The 22,679-nt window shown below is 38.3% G+C and overlaps 1 long non-coding RNA gene across 1 annotated transcript in view; it reads right to left on the bottom strand.

Annotated features, from left to right (window-relative positions):
* Window positions 1–468: 468 nt before the first annotated feature.
* The window catches only part of LOC139035967 (uncharacterized), a 64,631-nt gene continuing 42,420 nt past the window's right edge, over window positions 469–22,679 (bottom strand). The window contains exon 3 of the long non-coding RNA XR_011488625.1: window positions 469–1,581. This is a non-coding gene — a long non-coding RNA (uncharacterized lncRNA). The remainder of the gene's footprint in view (window positions 1,582–22,679) is intronic.

The raw sequence follows: 22,679 nt of genomic DNA, 5'->3' as shown, positions 1-22,679 counted from the left end.
GGCAGCTGTGCCTGATTGTGGAGAGCAGGGATTGGATTCTCCAGAGAGGATCTGAATGAATAAACCCTGCCAAGTGGCCCTGCTCTGCACGGGAGCTCCTGGTCTGTACCCTCCTCCCCCAGGAGTCTCATGTAGAGCTGGGAATCAGAACCCAGCCTCACAAACAATGGAAGCCCCTGCTGAAAGTGTTCTGTGCTGGCATCTGATAAAATACTTAACATGTTGACTAGGTAATGTCCTCACATATTAAAATATAATTAAGGATCAGAATGAAGAGATTCATTCCACTCCTGTCTTTCCTCCCTCAAATTTATACCCATCTCCCTTGGATAACTACTTTTCAGTAGATTTTTAAAAATGCATCCCTCTTTTAAAAATACAAATAAAATATGAATATATAGAGTTCTTTGTTCTTTCTTTATACAGAAAGCAGCAGACTCTACTGCACCATTTTTCCCAATGAGCAGTCTCCTGTTTTTTTCAAAGAACATAAAAAGTTCCTCATTCTTTTTACACATGCATAATGTCTCATGGCATGGATATGTAGTAATTGATTTCATCAGTTTCTTATTGGACACTTGGGTTTTTTCCAATTTTTTGTTATTTCAAAGGATGCTGCAGGGAACAATGTGCACACACGTCATCTTATACATGTACTTCTGGAGGTAAAATTTCCAGAGGTCGGTTGCTCTGTCAAGGGTATGTGCATTTATCATTTTGAAAAATATTGTCATTCAAAGGGTATTCTGAGAATCTGAGTCCAAACTTTAAAACTCATCCTCGAGAGGTGACTTTGAGTGCACTAGGTCACATATGTCTTTTTCATTTTCTAGGGGAGGGATCTTTCATTTGAAGACGATTTCCAAGCTGTGGGTATTGACCTATCCCATTTCTTAGAAATTAAGAAACTTTATGGCCAGATTAATCCTCTAGGATCTGGCTCTGCTCATCACACTTCCCTGTTCAGGTATCTTCAAGCAAGCCCCCAGAGACCACAGTCTGGAAATCCAAGTCTTTCACTCTCAGACTTTGGGGACATCGCCACTGCACCTCTGTGAGCTCTGTGCTACTTGCCTGTCCACCTACAGGCACATGACCCTGCACCCGCTCCTCCTCTCTGACACCAGGTCTCATTCGTCCCCTTTGTCGCTCATTCAGGTTGCACTGTGTTCTGGGTACACACGTCTCCTTCCAGATACGAGATCTTCTGGTGCAGGAGTCATTCTACATTCTCCAGGCAGCTCTTTCACACCAGTAACTTGTTAACAGCTTCTTTGCACACAGTCAGTGCTCAGTATCTTTGGGGTGAAGCTCCAAAATGTCCGATTTGCAGTGAGGAAACTGGAAATGAAGTCTCAGGAACCACTTATTAAACCTGGAGCTGAATTTGTCAGAGATGTAAATTCTTACAATGGCTCCAATATTAACCAGGGAGGAGGTGATTCAATCCACTTGCTCCTTTATCAATATCCTCAAAGTGTGGTCCAAGCTCCAATTGTGTCAGGACCATCAGGGTGATTCTGATGTTGATTAAAATTTGAGAAAATTTGATCTGATTTTTGGAGATGACTGATGAAAAACCTAGGAAAAGGAGAGGAAATAAGATTCATGATCTACAAGTCGTTTCCCGCCTCTTAAACACAGCAATTTTGGGTTATTCAGTGGGAACTCCATCCATCATCAGTCATTTGCACTAGAGAAACTTAGTCCAGGAAATTTCTCCAGTTTATAAACCATGTAAACCAAGGGTCCTAACTTGGGGGTAGTGGTTTAGTCACTAAGTTGTGTCTGACTCTTGTGACCCCATGGACTATATAGCCAGCTAGTCTCCGCCCATGGAATTTTCTAGACAAGGATACTGGAGTGGGTTGCTATTTCCTTCTCTAGGGGATCTTCCTAATCCAGGAATCGAACCCTGGGTCTCCTGCACTGCAAAGCAGATTCTTTACTGACAGAGCTACAAGTAGGGAAGTCCCTACCTGGGGGTATGCAGATATACTAAAATGTGTCTGTAAAACCCTCAGTTGTTTTGTGTGATTGGAGTATCAGTCAGGATTCTTCCTTTTGAAAGTATCCAAAATCCCAACTAAATTTGGTTTAAGCAAAAAAAATTTTTTTTACTCCTGTAAATGAAGGTTTCACAATATAGGCAGAGCTGTATCTAGAGGCTCAGGTGGCGTTGCATTCCTGGGTGCCAGCTTCAACCTGAGGCAGGCTTTTCCTCATCACAGCCTCATGGCCCTATTCTCAGACTCTCCCCACTTCACTTCCAGCATAAGAGATGGTATCCCCTTTACAGAAGCTTTAGCTGGGCCAACTGGGGTTGAGTGTTCAGTCCTGAACCACTCTGGCCAGAGTTTAGGCTATTCCTACACACAAAACGCACACACACAGGAAGGCTGAGATGGAAAACAGGAGAGAAATAGATTTTGAAAAGGAAATTCTTGTTGCCATTACTCAAAACATAAATGGATACTGTGCAGGCAAAGCAACAACTTGCAGCATAGTCCATGTGTTAAAAAACAACAAAGAAACTGACTGATAACCAATGTAAGGCTGTGGTGCTTCATATTCTTTAAAGGTAATTGTGGTTTTGTAAGAATCCTAAATTTAGAGTCAAAGGGACCAATTCTTGCTTCTACATTTGTTTAAGAGCTACTTGGGAGCATTCTGTTTTCTTGTTCAGAAAGTAGTAATGTCTGCCCTGAAGAGCTCCCCTTTCGTTTGTCTGTGGCTTCCATTAGACTGTAAGACCCACACGGCTGAGCCCATGGTTGTCTCTCATTCAATGCTGTATTCTCAGGGGCCCTCAGAACTTGACATTCAATAGATGTTCAATAAACATTTAAAAGATAAATTAAATGAGTTAATACATGGTGCTTCCCTGGTGGCTCAGATTGTAAAGAGTCTGCCTGCAGTGAGTGCGGGAGATCCCGGTTCGATCCCTGGGTCGGGAAGATCCCCTGGAGAAGGAAATGGCAACTCATTCCAGTATCCTTGCCTGGAAAATTCCATGGACGGAGGAGCCTGGCAGGCTATAGTCCATGGGGTCACAAAGAGTCAGAAACGACTGAGCAACTTCATGCATGCATGCAAAAAGAGAATTGGAGGAAAAGTTAATAAATCAGAATGTTATGGGTCTTGATCTCTAGGTTCCTATTTTCCTAATGGAAAATCAGATTTGTGTAGAAGAGAATGTCAGGAAACTCAGATTCTAACCCCAGCTCTGCTGTTAATTAGGGCTATGACCTTAGATGACCATTAAATCTCTCTGAGCCTCAATTTTTGACTCTGTTAAATATGTTAAATAGGGGAGCTGAATATATGGGAAATTAAAATTGCTTCACCACAACCAAGTTCTGTAGTTAAGATAGCTGGCAAAGCAGAGTATGAGCCCCTAGATATAATTACTTTATATTTAATTTAAAATTTATTTATATTTAATTTAAAATCTTCACCTAAAACAATTGCTCTAAACTAGAATCATAGGGTATGGGTATGAGATCCGACCACAAAGACTACCAATTTCATCCTTCCTTTCTTTTCTTTCTATTTTGTCACACATTCAAATAATTATTAAGCACTTGTTCTGTGTATTCTGACTCTGTTGATGATTAAAATTAATTTCATCAATCTACATCTCCGCCTAATAAGGCACCCCCACTTGTGCCCTGAAGGTTCTGTCTTTGATGACGATCAAAGTCTAACCATCAAAGATCTACCATGTTTAATTCCATAAAGTGATTAAGAGACATTCTTTTCTAAACTTGGCGTTTTGTGGAAATGATAAGGGCTAATTCCCCCCGAAGTATAATCTTCAGAGAATACAACTTGGGTCTCAAAACACAGCCACGTCCATATGGGAGAGGGATTTTCCTACACTACCCTCCTCTGCTCTGTGACTTCCCTTTTCCAAGATGAGTTAAGAGGGTGACATTCAGTTTCTCAACAGATTCTCTAGTCCTCAACCATATATCCGTGCCATTCTTGCCAAACTGACTTCCCTGAAGACACTCTGGCAAAGGACATTGCAAATCTTGAGATGAGTATATATTTTATATCTCCTTTTTACTGTAGATCTGCAGGTACTGTAGCTTTCATGTGCTTATTAGTTCAATCTATTAAGAGAACAATGATCAAATATAAATACCCCAGGCAGAAACATGGCAAAGGCAAGGAAACAGATGACTACTGGCACTCATTCACAACATAATAAATGGTATTCCACTATGCTGTAAGTTTTTGACCTGAAGCAAGAGAAACTTGATGATTTTAATAGAGTTTTCTTCATAAACCATTTCCTTTCTGCTTCAGAACTGCTAATAAATAAATAAATAAATTATATATATATATATATAATTTATTTTATCCCTAGCTCTCTTACAATTGTTTTGTAGTTCATGTCTCTAAATTTCAAATCCAGGACCTGCTGGGAGGATGTGTTCATTGTATGGGCGCTCTCAGCTGACGGCAGGCAAGCAGCGGCTCTTAGAAACTTGATGAAGCGCAGAATTGGAATGCTGCTCCCTGCTTCCTGCACAAGTTTCACGCAAGAGACACTGATTGGCTCCAACTGTTTAAGCATTTAGCTTAGTAAAAATACTCTCTTAGATGTACAGCAAAAAATCAAGAGATTTCTAGTCATCTAGAAACGACTCTATAGATTGAAATTTGAGGCACTGACTTCACTTCCCTGAGCTTCAGTTTACTCATCCGTAGGATGTAAATGACAGCAGTACTTATGTCACAGGTCAGTGGTGAATATTAAACAACACTGGGTTTGTGTAAGACTTAGCAGGGGCCCGGGACACACCACATGCTCTGTAAATGGTGGTTATGGATGTGTGCGTGTCTGTCTTTGTTCTCCTCCTCAGGGCTGCCTCTTGTCTCTGAAGAAGCAAAGACATGCCTTTAGCTGTAGAGGCAAACCCAGTTGACTCCTGCTGAATACCGTCTGATAGGCCCTGTGACCACTTCCAGCCCTTCCCTGATCAGTCTGTCTCATAACCATCTTCTTTATGCTGCTAATATCTTCTCACCACATGTCCCTTCAGGGGACTCCTGCTTGTTAAATAAGATTTCTGTTTCTTTTCTTCTGTGATCTTCCCTGGCCCCTTTCCTCTGCACCCAGGGTCCTTTCAAAACTACCCTGTCTCTATCAATTTCTGATGTTTTATTCAGTCTCAGAAAACAGCAGTCTTTATATATATATACACATGCACATAAAATCTTGATGTGGAAGAGGCCCTCTAAGTATGAGTTTATTTTACATAAAATCAAAAGACAACTGTCAAACTAAAAATTAAATTGTAACAATTGGAAATAGCTGATTTTCCTATTATGTAAAGAGCCTTATAAATCAATAAGATAACATACCCACAGTCTAGTAAAAATTTGGGAAAAGATTGTTTACCGAAAACAAATCATATACATATAAAGCTGGTTAGTTGCACATAAAAGAAAAATGCAATGTAAGCCTACATTGAGTACTATTTTTATATATCAGGTTGGAAAAATATAACAAAGTCAAATGTACAGTTTGAAAATGGTCAGATGAAAGAAACACTCATGTATTATAGACAGCAGTTTTTAAAGGAGAAAAAGTTGTAACATTGGGTTGGCCAAAAGTTCATTCAGGTTTTCTGTAAGATGTGAAGGAGAAACCTGAATGAACTTTTTGACCAAACCAATATTTGTCAAAATTTTAAGTACATTTACCTTTTTACCTAGGGATTACACTTTAGCCTAGAGATACTTTCCCACATGTGTGAAATGATCTAAGTACACAACTTTATCTTGTATCATGATTTGTAACAGCAAATCGTTAGACACAAACCAAATGTCTACCAATATAAGATTGGTTAAATTATGACAAAATCCCCAAAAGAATGAGAAAACTCTCTATGACCTGATATTGTTTGTTCTCTAAAATGTAAAGAATAATCTGTTTTGTTAATATATCTTAACTGAATAAAGCAAGATAGAAACCAAAGCTTATTTGTTTAAAGATGAGTAAATATATATATGTTTATATATTTTTTGATTTTGCACAGACTACTTTGAAAGAAAACACAAGAAAATGACAAAGTTGTTTGACTCTGGGGAGGAGATGGGGTGGCTGGTTATTGGGATTAGGAGGAGCATTTTGAAATTTGAACTAACTTCAGTTCAGTTGCTCAGTAGTGTCTGACTCTTTGCGACCCATGGACTGCAGCATACCAGGCCTCCCTGTTCATCACCAATTCCCGGAGTTTATGCAAACTCATGTTTGAGTAAAACATGAGAAATCTAAACTAAATACATACAATTATAATTAAATAATCTTTTGTTTACATCCCTCTTTTAGAACAATGCTTCTCTAAGTGGGACCTACAGTTATGTCCCAGATGAGTCAGTAAAATGGCAGAAGCAAAGAATGCTGTTATTTCCAACCAGTCCCGGAAGGAGAGAGGGGGACTTATTCTCAGAAACTTACTGAATTCGCTTCTGGGAACTTCTCCACTGCAGTTTAGAGGCCAAAGGTCAGCTGGGACAGAATGTGTTCCTAGAAAGTGTCCCAAGAGAGCTCACATCTACTAATTGTCCTGGATTTCTCATTTTCTTGCAACCTGTGCTTCTGCCTCAGCCAGAGACGGTGTTTGGCTTAATCACCAGGTGAGCCTTTTTCTGTTTTTGTTACAAGTAGTGATTGGTGAAACTGTGGTCTTTGAAAAGTTTGAAAAACCAGCAGTTTTGCTTTTTGGCTTGGTATGGATTTGAAGAAATGCCCTTCACTGATTTTCTTTTCTCTTAGGGAAGATTCCTTAACTCCCAGCAGCCTAGATTTTGTTGTCTTAAAGGATCTAAGGTAAATTCATGCAAATCAGTAGGGCCCCAGGTAAGTAGAGATTAACAGGAAGTTTAGAGAAAAATAAGAAAAAGTTTTGCATTAAACACTAGGGTAAATTATATGGCCTCCACAATCCCCTCCTTTGCCTTTTAAAAACCCACAGCACATTTCTAAAAGAAGTAACTACAACAACAACAACAGTTAAATATTTTTAGAGATACCTTAAAAAAAGAAGGAAGCTCTTTGGAATTTGCTTGAATAAGCTTAATCATGAATTGGGAGCCACCAAACAACTAATCAGGAAGTATATTGATGTATTTAAACACATTCCCATCAGTGCACTTTCATAAGTTGTTTTGATTTAAGAATATCATGTTTTGACTTGAATTGCAGCTTTAATCTTTGTTAATAGAGTGAACAGTAATGGAGGGGTGTGGAGAAGAAAAAAATGAAAGTAAATGTTTTATGGCAAAGCCTCAAAAATACAAATAAAACATCATCAGTCTTAATTGTGTCAGTAAACTGACAAAATTCAGACTTGTCTAAAAGCTGTCATGATGGTCCCTACCTGCTCTTCCTGCTAGGCGATGTTTTCAAACTCATCAGTTTCCATTTACCAGGAAAGAATTGCATTTTCACTGGAATAAAAGCCCTAGAAGCTATAAAGGACTTGGTATGGATATGATATTCTGCTCACAACTGAGTATATGACTCCAGAGTCTCTCTATTATAAACTTGTTTAACTGAATTTGAAGCAAAAAATCATTTGAAAGGAATAATTTTATTTCCACCTTAACATTTTCAGGGTGGCTGCAGTTGTTTTGTCTCATACAATCACAGCCACCTCACTTCAGACTCTAAAGAGATACTATACTATAAATACAGTTTGGATTTAAATACGAACTTCAACACATTCTAGGTATTCTAGAAATCTAGAGGAGTGACTGACAGTGACCCAATACAATTGTCAAAGTTGATAACAAAGCACAGATAGTAGAAATAGTTGCCTCTAACATTTATTAAGTATTCAATACATGTGAAACACTGGGCACTGGGATTTACATAGAATATTTTGTTAAATCATTTCTACTGCACTAAGAAATAAATGTTATCACTAACAAAATCTTTATCTTGATTAGAACTGAAACTCTCAAAATTCTATTCTTTTCTTCGAAAGTGTCTTCATCAAAAATACTGAAAAATCCTTCCATAGGGCTACCCCTAGGCAGTTGCCAAAAATAACTGACCTAAAGCAGTTCCTCCTCAGGCTAAAAAAGCACTAGTCTACGCACAGGGGACCTGGTCTCCACATGCTTGCCTGCTTGCTGCTTGGAGGTTTATGCCTGCCCTCAGTAACAGGAACCATATTTGATCAGAGAGCTCCTAATCAGTGGGGGGAGGGCAGTGATCAAGACAGTTTTCCGAATTCTTAGGACTAGGTGGCTACTGTCTACTATGTCCCTGCTCCTTTACAAATGGCTAGCCTGCCCATAAACTGTGCTATAATGACACAGTTCCAGATTATAAAGTCTACTTCCTGGTAGGTACCCAGCAGTGCTTGCCAGCATCACCTGGTACCCATCATCTTGTCTCCATGCCTTTCTGACTTGGAGCTCATGCTCTCAGAGTTTGGCCCATTGAATTCTGGTGACCATGGTGAACTTATTTCCATAGCTTTCAGTTCATAGGCTCCCCTGTTGCTGAGATCTTTCATGTTCTCTAAGAGATCTCAGGATGGCAGACTGAGCCCATGGTTCTACTTTCCTTATCATTCTAAATCCCATGAAATGAAAAGAGATTTTTTTTCAAAAACATTTCAATGTATAATGGGCTCCAGTTTCATCCATCTCATTAGAACTGATTCAAATGAATTCTTTTTAATGGCTGAGTAATATTCCATGGTGTATATGTACCACAGCTTCCTCATCCATTCGTCTGCTGATGGGCATCTAGGTTGCTTCCATGTCCTGGCTATTATAAACAGTGCTGCGATGAACATTGTGGTGCATGTGTCTCTTTCAGATCTGGTTTCCTTGGTGTGTATGCCCAGAAGTGGGATTGCTGGGTCCGAAGTAAGAAGTAAGCCAGAAAGATAAAGACCATTACAGTATACTAACACATATATATGGAATTTAGAAAGATGGTAATGATAACACTATATGCAAAACTATATGCAAAACAGAAAAAGAGACTCAGATGTATAGAACAGACTTGTGGACTCTGGGAGAAGGCGAGGGTGGGATGTTTCAAGAGAACAGCATTGAAACATGTGTACTATCTAGGGTGAAACAGATCACCAGCCCAGGTTGGGTGCATGAGACAAGTGCTCGGGCCTGGTGCACTGGGAAGACCCAGAGGGATCGGGTGGAGAGGGAGGTGGGAGGGGGGACCGGGATGGGGAATGCATGTAAATCCATGGCTAATTCATTTCAATGTATGACAAAAACTACTGTAATGATGTAAAGTAATTAGCCTCCAACTAATAAAAATAAATGGAAAAAAAAAAAACCAAAATTACAAATGCAAAAAAAAAAACCCAAAAAACAAAAACATTTCAATGGCACTGTAAAATAAAAGGATTGGTACCAGTAATTGGAAAATGAAAGAATTTCTGAAAATCAGAAACCAAATGACATAATGTCTAGCTTCAATCTCCCCCCACTCCCTTTACCGGCCCTCAAAATATAATAAAAAAGAGAAGTGTGCAAAAGAGCACTGTTCAGAAATCATCAAACATCAAGGGACGTTAGAATTAGTACAGAGAAGTACCAGTAATAGCAAACAGAAGAATTATTCCCCAAGGAAACAAACACAGTAGAATCAATGGTTGAAGTACATAAATAATATCATTATAGTCTCAGAAAATACTTATAAGGTCATTAAATTATATCATTTAAAACCAAGTAAAGATCTTGGTAAAACCAAGTAGAGATCTTGGTATCTTGGTATCTACAGTTTTGTCTGCCAAAATTAGTAAGTGAGGAAATTAATGGAGAAAGTACATAAAGTTGGAAAAAATAAGCCAAAATCTGTGGTAAGGTTGAAATTAATTTGAAAAGCACATGAAAAAATATATACATGCTTAGATTGACTGCATATTGGATTTAGAGCTGCCTGGAAGCCAAAGTAAAGATGGAAATAATAGCTATAATTATAAAATTAAATCAATATATATTCTGGAGAAATAGAAGCAAGGTTCATAACAAAATTGAAGAGATGTTTCTTCAGTAAATCTTCATAAAGCAAATATGTTCATGAATACTTCTATAGTACATACAACTATTTTAATAGGACTTACTGCTATCATGTTCTTCAATATTAAACAGTACCCTTTTTCTATTTAGGGATAACATATATAAAGTTCATAAGTACATCAATCTTAAGTGTGCAGCTTGGCAAATTTTAATACATAAATACTGAATATTTTTCACTCAGATCAAGAAATAGCATATTTCCAGCATCTAAGGAGCTTCCTTGTGCTTCTTTTCAGTCAGTAACCTCTACTGAAATAACCACATTTTTGATTTTGATCATCAAAAAACATTATTAACAGCCAAATGATGATTTAACATCCTTTATTAATTCTGTCACTCAAAGTATAACTTGAAAATATATATGCAGCCCACTATTCACCTCAGCACTATTTAAAATAGCCAAGACATGGAAGCAACCTGAATGTCTATCGACAGCTGAATGGATAGAGAAGATGTGGTACACATATACAGTGGAATACTACTCAGTTGTAAAAAGAATGATATAATGCCATTTACAGCAACATGGATAGACTTAAGAGATTGTCATACTAAGTGAAGTAAGCTGGACAGAAAAAGATAAATAACATATGCTACCACATGATATTGCTTACATGTGGGATCTTAAAAAAGAATACAAATAAACTTATATAGCAAACAGAAATAGAGCCACAGACATAGAAAACAAATTTATGGCTGCCAAAGGGGAAAGGTAGGGATGAGATCAATTAGGAGTTTGGGATTAACATATATACATTACTGTATATAAAACAGATAACCAACAAGGGCCAACTGTACAGCACAGGGAATGATACTTCATAGTTTTTAACCTATCAGGGAAAAGAACCACACACACACATGTGTACGCACACACGTGTGTACACACACACACCACACATACACACACACATCAAATTATATCATATATTGCTGGATACCTGAAACACAACATTGTAAATCAACTACACTTTAATTAAAAATAAAGAAAAATTACACTCATACATACATAAAAAATAATTTAAAAACATTGTCACTTGGCTAAGTGTCTGCTGAACACTGAATCATGGATCCAAGGCAGGAGAGGAGGTTTAACTCTGTACAAAGAAACTGACCAGGCCCTGCTGTGTTCGATCGAATGCACTGCTGGCATTCTAATCTTTTATGTCTAACGATCTGGCAACAGAGGTCAAAGTTCAGGCATTAGTAAGAGCTAGATAACTAAGCCCATACACCACGCATCTAAATTGAACTTGTTTCAAATAAATAAATATATTTCTTTGATAAATAACTTCTGACTGCAATGATTTATTAACTTAGTGTGGGACCGTTCTACAATAGCAAGGTACTAGCCCTGTTTCACAATTTTTAAAGATTTTCCACTTAGGCTGAGAGGAGAGTTTAAGGCAGTATATTTTATTTCCAAGAAGAGGTTAAAGGAAAAAATGGGTTTGTTTTAAGTCAGTAGTGTGTGATTTAAAAAGGTGAACTAAAAATCATAAAAGGCAATAAAGACACAACAATGTTACTTAAACTTGAAATTGTGGAAATTAACTCTGTCCAGTGAAGAAATGACAGGAAGTCTTTAGAGTTAATTAAGTGCCTTAAACTATAAATCACAAAAGGCTTCTCAAATTATAAAGTCTTTCTCAATGACTACAGATTAACTGACTTCAGTGGGGTTTGGGAAGTAGGAAAGATAGCCAAAAATAAGATGGAATAATGTATCTGAAACCACAAACAAGTAGTAACTAAGTGGTAAAATATAAATCCCATGGTAGACTAGATAAAGGTGGTAAAGGAGAGATCAGGGTTAAGGATGACATTTGGGTTTCTAGTTTGCCAAATGGAATGTGCCATTCCTCAAGATATGGAAGAGGGACTGTTTGGGGTAAATAACCTTGATTTTATTTTTCATTCTTCATGGATTTGATAAGCATTTTAAACATTTAAGTAGAAATACTTGGTAGGGGCTTATGCCAATTTAGAACTTGAAAGAGGGTTTTGGGTTGGGAATATAAATCTTGGAGTCTTATGAAGACAAAATAACCTGCAGAAAAATATAGACTATAAAGACAGCCTAGGATGAGCCCTGGAAATCTCCAGTCTTTAAAAGGCAGATAGGTAAGGACTTCCCTGGTGGCTCAGATGGTGAAGCATCTGCCTGCAATGAAGGAGACCCAGGTTTGATACCTGGGTTGGGAAGATCCTCTGGAGAAGGAAATGGCAACCCACTCCAGTACTCTTGGCTGGAAAATCCCATGGACGGAGGAGCATGGTAGGCTACAGTCCATGGAGTCACAAAGAGTTGGACATGACTGAGCAGCTTCACTTTCACTTTTTCAGGTAAGGAAGAGCTGGAAAACACGTAGAAGAAGCAGCTGTCAAAGGAGAAGAAATAGTAAGAGGGGGTGGGTAGGAGAACAGAAGCCAAGGGAGATGAGAATTTCAGAAAGGAGGGAATTCTCCATGGTGTCAAATGTTTCTGAGAAGTCAAGTAAAATAAGGACCTGTAAGTGCTCACTGGATATAAAGAGAAGGTCACTGTTGATCTAAAAGCATTCTGATGAAGCAGAATAAGTCAGAGTCATATCAGAGTAAAGGGGGTAATGAATGGTAGGCGAAGAAGTGGAGACAGTCGTGTGCCTTCTTTGCCCAACTGGATGGAAATTTCGTTACCCAAGATGAGGATGTACAGGTTGGATCCTGTTTTGAGATAAATGGTTTGAGCAGTAGCTGGAGGAGAATATATGATTCATGTAAGTTATTTTAAATTTTATTTGTTTTAAAGATAGAAGTGATTTCAGCATATTTGAATGGTACTGAGAAATGCTGGGGAGAGATGGAGAAATTACAGATACAGGAGAGGAGATACTTATATCTCAAGGTTTTAATAAGGGAAAAGGTGCTAGAATTCAGAGTGCAGGGGAGGAGGACAAATATTGCACAAAGGCACAATAGTTTTTTTTAATGTATGTTTTTAAACTTTGGGTCAGATATGTGTATTGCTTACTCAAAAACATAATAAAATTCATAACATTAATATACAGTGATGATGAAGCTCATTTCAATTTGTATGATGACAAAAAGTAAAAAGAGAATCCTTCAGGTTAAAGGTGATGCAAGAGAAAATATACAATTAGATCGTTCTTAAAATATAGGATCTTGATGTAAGATGCCTTTATGATGAGGTGGAACTGATAGGTCTCACCTTTCAAGGTCAGGAGATTCTATAACATCCAGATAGTGACTGAGAAAAAGATAGAGCATGTTATTAAAACTTTTTGAATTTGGTTCTAGAATAACTGGAGAGTAGAACCCATGGTAACTTGCAGTGCAGATGGTTAGAAGTGTGGGTTTTGGTGTCTCATAGACCTGTGTGTTTAATTAATGTAAATGAATTTGTTATAAAATAATACCATGCTCCATGGGGTCGCAGAGAGTCAGACACAACTGAGCAAGTGAGCACTCACACATGATGGCCCCAAAGTGTTATTGTATGGATTCCCTCCTTTGGATTGTGTATTGGACTTATTGAGTCAATTCATACTAATAAAATGTGGCAACAGTAATGGGCTATTACTTTACAGATTTAGTTACAAAAAGACTGTGAGTTCTAGTTTGCTTGACACCTCCCTGCCTCCTCCTATTTCTCTCTCTCTCTGTTTTTCTGTCTATGTGGCTCTATCTGTCTTTCTATGCTTGTTTTAGGGAAGCAAGCTGCCATATGCTGAGAAGCTCTATGGAAAAGCCCATGTGGCAAGGGTTTGGTGTCTCTGCTATTGGGTTTCCCTGGTGGCTCAGCTGGTAAAGAATCTGCCTGCAATGCAGAAGACCTGGGTTCAATCCCTGGGTCAGGAAGATCCCCTGGAGAAGGGATAGGCTATCCACTCCAGTAATCTTGGGCTTTCCTTGTGGCTCAGCTGGTAAAGAATCTGCCTGCACTGTGGAAGACCTGGGTTCGATCCCTGGGTTGGGAAGATTCCCTGGAGAAGGGAAAGGCTACCCACTCCAGTATTCTGACCTGGAGAATTCCATGGACTAGTCCATGGGGTCACAAAGAGTCAGCTACCAGCCAACCAGCAAGGACCCAAGGCTGCCAATAACCATGGGAATGATTTTGGAAGAGGATCTTCCCAGGTTGAGCTTTGAGGTGACTGCAACCCTGGCTGATAGCTTATGACTTGTGAAAGACTGTGAACAAGATGCACCCAGATATTTGATCCATAGAATGTGAGATAATAAATATTTGTTGTTTTAAAATGTCAAGTTTTAGAGTAATTTGCCATGCAGCAATAGAAAGGCAACATATTTAAGAAACAGTTGAAAAAGGAGTAATTGAAGGAAAAAGGCTTGTTAATGATGGGGTAGCACAATAAGTCTATCAGTATCAAATGATAGCCAGGAGATATAACACATTGACTTTTTTGGTGTTACTCTAGAACCAAAGTAAGTGATTATATATGAAGACATTATAGATGTCACAAGGAAGCTCAGCAAGCTGAATACTTGTTAGAGCACTGTTTTGCAACTCTGCTTACACATTAAGTCACCTCAGGAAACTTTCAAAAATTATACCAATGTGAGGACTATACCACAAACCAATAAAATAAGAAATTCTATATATTGGTCCTGGAAATTGGCTAATATTAAAAAAATCTCTCAAATGATAGTAATGTGTAGCCTGTTTTGCAAAGAACCACTGAACTAGCCCATTTCATCCTTTTATCAAGAATCATATATCTGTATCTATTTCCCCAAATTTATAAGAAACTGTGGCAATACCCAATTTTTGACAATCAATTTGTGTTTATTATTGTAATTTATTCTCATTATAGACTTGAGTCCCTGTCAGATCAGTTGCTCAGTCATGTCCAACTCTTTGCAACCCTGTGGACTACAGCATGCCAGGCTTCCCAGTCCATCATCAACTACTGGAGCTTGCTCAAACTCATGCCCATCGAGTCAGTGATGCCATCCAACCATCTCATCCTCTGTCGTTCCCTTCTCCTGCCCTCAATCTTTCCCAGCATCAGGGTCTTTTCCAATGAATCAGTTCTTCCCATCAGGTGGCCAATGTATTGGAGTTTCAGCTTCAGCATCAGTCCTTCCAATGAATATTCAGGACTGATTGCCTTTAGGATTGACTGGTTTGATCTCCTTGCTGTCCAAGGGACTCTCAAGAGTCTTCTCCAACACCACAGTTCAAAAGCATAAATTCTTCAGTGCTCAGCTTTCTTTGCACAGTTGAGTCTCTGTGGACTAGACTAATCAAGATGAGACCTTAGACAGTAATTTAATTTCTTTGGCCTCAGTGTCTTTAGTAATAAAATGACTATATAGATTAAATTATCTCCTAAATGCCTGCTATATTAGTTTTCTATCCTGCCATAAAAAGTAACCAAAAACTTAGTGGCTTAAAACAACACACATTTATCATTTTAAAGTTCTGGAAGTCAGAAGTCTGGTACAGCTCTCACCTGGCTAAAATCAAGATATTGGCAGGGCTGTGTTCCTCTCTAGGGATGAAGGGGAAAATCTATTTCCTTGCTCATTCAGGTGTTAGAATTTAGTTCTGTCTGGTTGTAGAACTGAGGTTTCTGTTTCATTGTTGGTTGCCAGTTGGGGGCTACCTCTAATTCCTAGAAACTTTCCTCTAGTCCTTGCACATAGCCATTTACATCTCAGAACCAATAAAGGCATAAAGAATCTTTTTTACATTGCCCTCTTCAGATCTTCTGCCTTCCATCTGGCTGCAGTTGGGAAAAATTCTTCACTTTTGATGGTTCATGTGATTAGATTGGGCTGACTTGGATAATTCAGAATAATCTAATATCAAGGTCCTTAACCTAATTTCTCTGCAAAGTATCTTGCCATGTAAAGTAATATTCAAAGGTTCTGGGGGTTAGGATGTAGTTATTTTTGGAGACCATCCTTCTGCCTTGCATACATTCCATATACATCTAAGAACCTTAGACCAGTAGCATCATCTAGGGCAGAAGGCAGGGGTCTATAACCTTCGTCTGGAGAATTTTTTCCACTGCCACGCACCTATACCCCTCAAAATCATCAAGTGCTACCCTGACCACCTCTGCTACCACCACCATACTCCAGAAACTTCAGAAAAGCACAAGTTGCCCTAAATCAGGAACCACAGTCTATTTTTAATGCTTTAATAATACCTGTTACAAATTTGCTCACAGTGGGTACCCAAGTGAGAATGTTGTCAGTCCTGAAAGCCAACATTCCAGAGATGACAGATGATAGATGGATTCATTCACCCAGTACTGTATAGCGATTAAGTCTCTGGAAGTTAAAATCAGACAGTTTGAGTTTTAATCTTAGCTTTCTGTGTGTTTTAGGACAAATTGCACTCTGGGCAAGCAATCTCCTAAGTCTTACTTTCCCTATGTGTAAAACAAGCTTGATGATAATCCTTAGAGGCCTGTATGCTATAAATAAGAGAGTTGGTATAAAGCTAATAGCATATAGCCTGACCTAGGGCCAGCCTCTCACTGTCATCCAAAAAATGTTTCTTATGTGTACTGTGCTAAGTGATATGTAGGTGATTGTGAAGGTATGTTGGGTGGGGATACTGTGCTGATGAATCATATATTCAATAATTCTGCATGTTCTGTGGTTGAGAAGAGGGAGAATTTCCTTTCTCCCAGACTCATGGAAAGCCTCATGGAGATAAAGCTTTCAAGGCTGGGTGGGTAGTGACAGATGGAGGTCGGAAGATGAACATGGGTGACTTCCTGCTTTTATGGAAAAGTGTGCTGATTTCACCAATAATATGGATGGTATTGCTTGTCCACATATTAACACCTGGTGGTGTAACAAGTATTAAAGAAAAGAAATCAGTAAAGTGTCACTATCCTTTGTCCTTGGAAGGCTGAGTCTATTAGTAATGATACTTGTTAATACTTATTGAATAATTACCTATTGCCATGTACTATTTTGCTCAGCAATAAAGAATCTGCCTGCAATGCAGGAAACTCAGGAGACATGGATTTGATCCCTGGGTTAGGAAGATCTCCTGCAGGAGGAAATGGAGACCCACTCCAGTGTTCTTGCCTGGAAAATTTCATGGACAGAAGAGCCTGGTAGGCTATAGTCCATAGAGTTGCAAAGAGTAGGACACAACTGAGCATGCATGCATGTACTGTTCAAGTCCTTTATATGTGTTAACTTTTAAAATATGCCTGACAGCCTTATATTATCTCTGTTTCATGGTTAATAAAACTAAGACACATTATATGCCCAAGTTCATGCAGCTTTAAGTAGCAACTAGATTTAATGCCAATGCAAACCAACTCAAGTGACTATGCATTTATCTATTACACTACACTGTCTCTGCCTATTAAAACTCTAAGAATTGATAGAACCAGGTACAGATTTCATAGAAGGCATGATATTGAGACAAAGTCTGATAGAAGAATGGAAGTTTACCAGCCATAGTATAGAAAATATCAATGACATTCACCAATGAATGCATCAATGGAATTATTGATTATTGAACATGTGGCTCAGTTTTCAAGGACCCTGACTTAGTAATTACTCTGGGCTAAAAGAGCCAAATACAAACAGAATTATTGAACATGAAGGAAGTAGGCATTGTTTATCAGCTCACCATCATGGCAGGATCCACAGACTATAACAATGTGATAAGACAAAAGTTCTTTGGCTCTTCTTCGTTTTCTTCTGTGATAGCTTCATTCTTAGCCAGGCTTTTGGGACATTTGTAAAAAACTGACCCCCAGGCACCCCAGGGCCTCATCTTAAGCGAGTAGCCACCCCATAGAGAAAATCCTGCAGCAGAAGTAATGGTAGGCACCCCTGCATCACTTCCTCTTTCTGGGCTCCTAGTAAGACTGCATTTCCCAGCCTCTAGTACACTGCTGCTGTTGCCGCTTAGTCACTCAGTCATGTCTGACTCTTTGCTACCTCATGGATGGTAGCCTGCCAGGCTCCTCTGTCCACGGGGATTCTCCAGGCAAGAATACTAGGGTGGGTTGCCATGCCGTCCTCCAGGTTAAGTTGAAGCCAGATGGCTGAGTTTTAGGCAAGAAAAATGGGTTGGAGCAATTACAGACAGCTCAAGACCTGGTTCTTGGACACAACTCTCAGTATCTTCTAGATCTCTCTCTTCCCTTGTCATGGAGCCTGAGAGGTCCCATGTGTCTGATGGAGGAGCTCCAACAAAGTGAGGGGCTGACCAACATGAATTGGACATTTATGAAGAGGAAATAAAACTTTATTACCTTAAACCACTGATATGTCAGGTTTTATTTGTTCCCACAGCATGGTCTAGCCTATCCAGATTAATGTGAAGACTACTTTCCCGATTTCCACTCTGGCTCTTGTACCCATCTTTAGAATAGCTCCAGCAGAGCTAATCCCGTGTGAAGGAGAGTCATTTTTCATAAGGAGATGGCAAAAGACAAAAACTGTACTATGTTTTCCCATGACCATTACGGATCTCTTGGAACAAAAATACTGTATATCATGGCCAATTTCTTGGATCGTTTCTGCAACACATGCTTGCAAGTCCACCAAGAGCTGCAAGGATAATCATTCTGAATGTAAGAATTTGGTCACTTTTGCCAACACACATTCATTGGAACTTTTTTACTCCAGTAGCCAAATATTTTTCATCCTTTGAATTTTCCTCTTATTCACTCCTTTTTCATGTCTGGGACATCATGCTACTCAATTTAGTGTATTTGTTCAAATATAAAATGACTTTATATAAATTCCTTACTTTTCACTAACCCTGTAATCTGACTTTGTTTTTATTAAATATTAATACATTTATCTTGGGGAAAATTTACTTTTTTTTTTCTTGCAAATCCTGCTGAATTGGAAAGTTAAACTCCAGAGATTATGGTTGGTATTGTATTTGGGCAATCTCATCTGTATTAATCCTATTCTGGGAAAGTTTCATTATAGAAAATCTTTCTTGAACTGAAGAAGTAGGTCAGGGTATGTTAGCATATTCAGAATACAGGCAAACCCATTTATTATGTATACGAGAGTTTTTATGGTACAAACTGAGAGATCTTTAATGACATAGATTTTATCTACTTATGAATTTCAGATCTCTCTGGAATATTCTACTTCCACCATTGGGCAAAATCTAAAAGTCTCTGTCTAGATGATTACTTTTGTTAGCAATTATGTATTTTTATTGTGGTGTGGGTACCTTACCAGTGCTGCAAAGAATAAAAAAACATGAGACACAAGTGTGCAAAATTGAATGCCCACAATAGTAATATGGGCAATAAGCTAATAGTGAAAATATCAAACTCAAAGGAATTTTAAAAAAGAATATAATAGATACTTGTACACCTCTTATGTAGATTTCCTACACTTAACCTTTCCAAATAGCTCTATCTGTGTGTGTGCATGTGTGTGTAAACTCAAATGCACCTCTGTGTGGATACATATAACTTAATAAATATCTTTTCTCAAATCTTCTAAAAGTAGCATAAATACATATTGACAGTTCTCCACTAAATACTTTTTGGTCACGGATAATCCAAGAACAAGCAACCCCCACCCCCCACGCAATATCATTGCCACACTTGGGAAAATCAACTAACTCAATAACATCATCAAACATGAAGTCCATGTACCATTTTTCAATATTGTCCCCAAAACATTCTTTATGGCTTTATTTTGAAAATGAGAATCCTATTAAGATATATACATAACATTTGTTGTTGAGTTCCTTTCCTCTCGCCCTTTTTCTTTATGATATTGCATCCTTCCTGCCACACACCCTGCATAACATTACACCTTTTGGATTTGTCTGACTGCTATATCTTCGTTAAATTCAGATCACACATTTCCAGCAAGAGCCCAACAAATGTGATGAGTACATCACAACGTTCATGTCAGGAGACAGAATATCTGGACATCCTCACTATTGGTGATGGCAAGCTTGATCACTTGGTTAAGTGGCAACTGTCAGATCATTCAGTTTTACAGTTTTCCCTTTGTGATAGCAATCTGTTGGGTGATACTTTGAGATTATGTGAATATGTCTTCTAATGCCTTTAATTCAATGGCTTTTGCATTTACTGATGATTCTTGCATGAATCATTATTATAATGGGGGTAACAGAATATCGATTTTCCAATTCCATCATTCCTTCTTTACTGTTTGAATTCTTTTATAAAGAAGAGTTTTTCTTTGATTTATCTTTTCTTTCTATGCATTATATATATATATTTATATAACATTCATGTTTAATATTACTATAAACTTACAGATTATTTAAATATAGTATTTCCTACTAAATATACTTTTGTTGTTCTTGTTCAAATTGTTTTTTTAAATTTTTATTTGTTTATTTTTTCAAATTGTTTTAAATTTGGTCAGTGGTCATCCCTTCAAGCCAATTCTGCATTTATTTGATATGAACACATTAATATTTGAGCACTTATTTGCTTTTTGGTCCAACAAATTATTCAGTGCTTACAGTAGCCTTCCTGCTAAGCCATGGACTCAGCCATATCTCCCCCAAATTTAAGAAAAACAAAAATCCAAAACAAAAAACAAAAGCTTTTATTGAGATATAATTCCTATATAATTTACCCAATTGCACAATTCAATTAAGGGTATTCACAGTGCTACGCAATCATCACTACAATCTAATTACAGAATATTCTGTCCTCCCCTGAAGAACTCTGTTAAAGAACCTACCTTCCAGTGAAGGAGACATAAGATTTGTGGGTTCATTCCCTGGGTCAGGAAGACCCCCTGGAGGAGGACATGACAGCCCACTCAAGCATTCTTGCCTGGAGAATCCTATGGACAGAGGATCCTGACGGGCTACAGCCCATAGTGTCACAAAGAGTCGGACATGACTGAAGGAACTTAGCCAAAACCCTGTGCTCATCAGCAGAGATCTTCTTTCCACTTCAACCCCTAATCCCCTCAGCCTTAGGTCATCACCAATCTCTTTTTCTGTCTATACAAGCGTAACCTATTTAGACATTCATGTAAATGAAAGGATATATGTAGTCTTTCATGATGGCTTCTTTCACTTAACATCAAGGTTCATGCATGTTGTATCAGTGCTTCATAATATTCATAATATGGATAGTCCATGTTTTATTTACTATTCATTTATTAATATAGTGTATTAAATTAACAGCTTTTCAGATGTTAAAGCAAACTTGCTCTGTTGTTAGGTGTACATATGGTAATGATATCCAAGGCATTTCAGTTTTTCCTCTGTGACAGTCCTCCTCATGGAAGAGAAAAGCTCTTTTAAAGCCTCTACCCCTTCCCCCTACCATATATATAATGCATACTGCTCAGAGTTTAGCCCAACCAGCACATTCCTTTCTCTACTACCCAGTGATTTCCCTCACTTCACCACTTAGACATTCCAGCAAATGTCCCCATTATGGGATTATTTTCACATCACCAAATCTCAAGTCTGATTTTTCTCTTGCTGGACAGGGAAAAAATATCATACTTTGAAAAAACTCAAGACTCTGTTTTTTAACATGCAAGGGCTTCATTTATATTTCTGAATTCTTTTCTCATTTGAATTAAAAAAATTTGCCAGGCTCATAATGGATACATTTAAGATGAGAAACAATGCTTAGCTTTAATTCAAACATCTTAATCATCAACTCTCTCCTTTCATTCTTATTTCTCTTGCTGTTTGTTTGTTGTTGTTGTTCAGTCGTTCACTTGTGTCGAATTATTTGTGACCCCATGGACTGCAGCACGCCAGGTATCCCTGTCCTTCACCATCCTCAAGAACTTGCTCAAACTCATGTCCATTGAATTGGTGATGCCATCCAACAATCTTGTCCTCTGTTGTTCCCTTTTTCTGCCTTCAATCTTTCCTAGCATCAGGTTTTTTTTTCTAATGAAACTGCTCTACGAATCAGGTGGCCAAGTATTGGAGTGTCAGCTTCAGTATCAGTCCTACCAATGGATATTCAGGACTCATTTCGTTTAGGATGGACTGGTTTGATCTTCCTGCAGTCCAAGGGACTCTCAAGAGTTTTCTTCAACACCACAGTTCAAAAGTATCAATTCTTTAGCGCTCAGCTTTCATTATAGTTCAACTCTCATATCCATACACGACTATGGAAAAACCATAGCTGTGACTAGACAGACCTTTGTTGGCAAAGTAATATCTCTGCTTTTTAATATGCTGTCTAGGTTGGTCATAGCTTTTCTTCCAAGGAGCAAGTGTCTTTCACTTTCATGGTAATTTCATCACAATCTGCAGTGATTTTGGAGCCCAAGAAATAACGTCTATCACTGTTTCTATTGTTTCCCCATTTATTTGCCAAGAAGTGATGGGACTGGATGCCATGAATGCTGAGGTTTAAGTCAGCTTTTTCACCCTCATCTTTCACTTTCATCAAGAGGCTCTTCAGTTCCTCTTCGCTTTCTGCAATAAGGGTGGTGTCATCTGCATAACTGAGTTTATTGATATTTTACCGCCAATCTTGATTCCAGCTTGTGCTTCATCCAGCCAGCATTTCGCATGATGTACTCTGCATAGCAGTTAAATAAGCACAGTGACAATATACAGCCTTGACATACTCCTTTTCCTATTTGAAACC

Source organism: Odocoileus virginianus, chromosome 7, assembly GCF_023699985.2.
Source record: "Odocoileus virginianus isolate 20LAN1187 ecotype Illinois chromosome 7, Ovbor_1.2, whole genome shotgun sequence".
Taxonomy (NCBI): domain Eukaryota; kingdom Metazoa; phylum Chordata; class Mammalia; order Artiodactyla; family Cervidae; genus Odocoileus; species Odocoileus virginianus.
The sequence above is the reverse complement of the archived record's forward strand: the minus strand, read 5'-3'. Positions and strand labels throughout refer to the sequence as shown.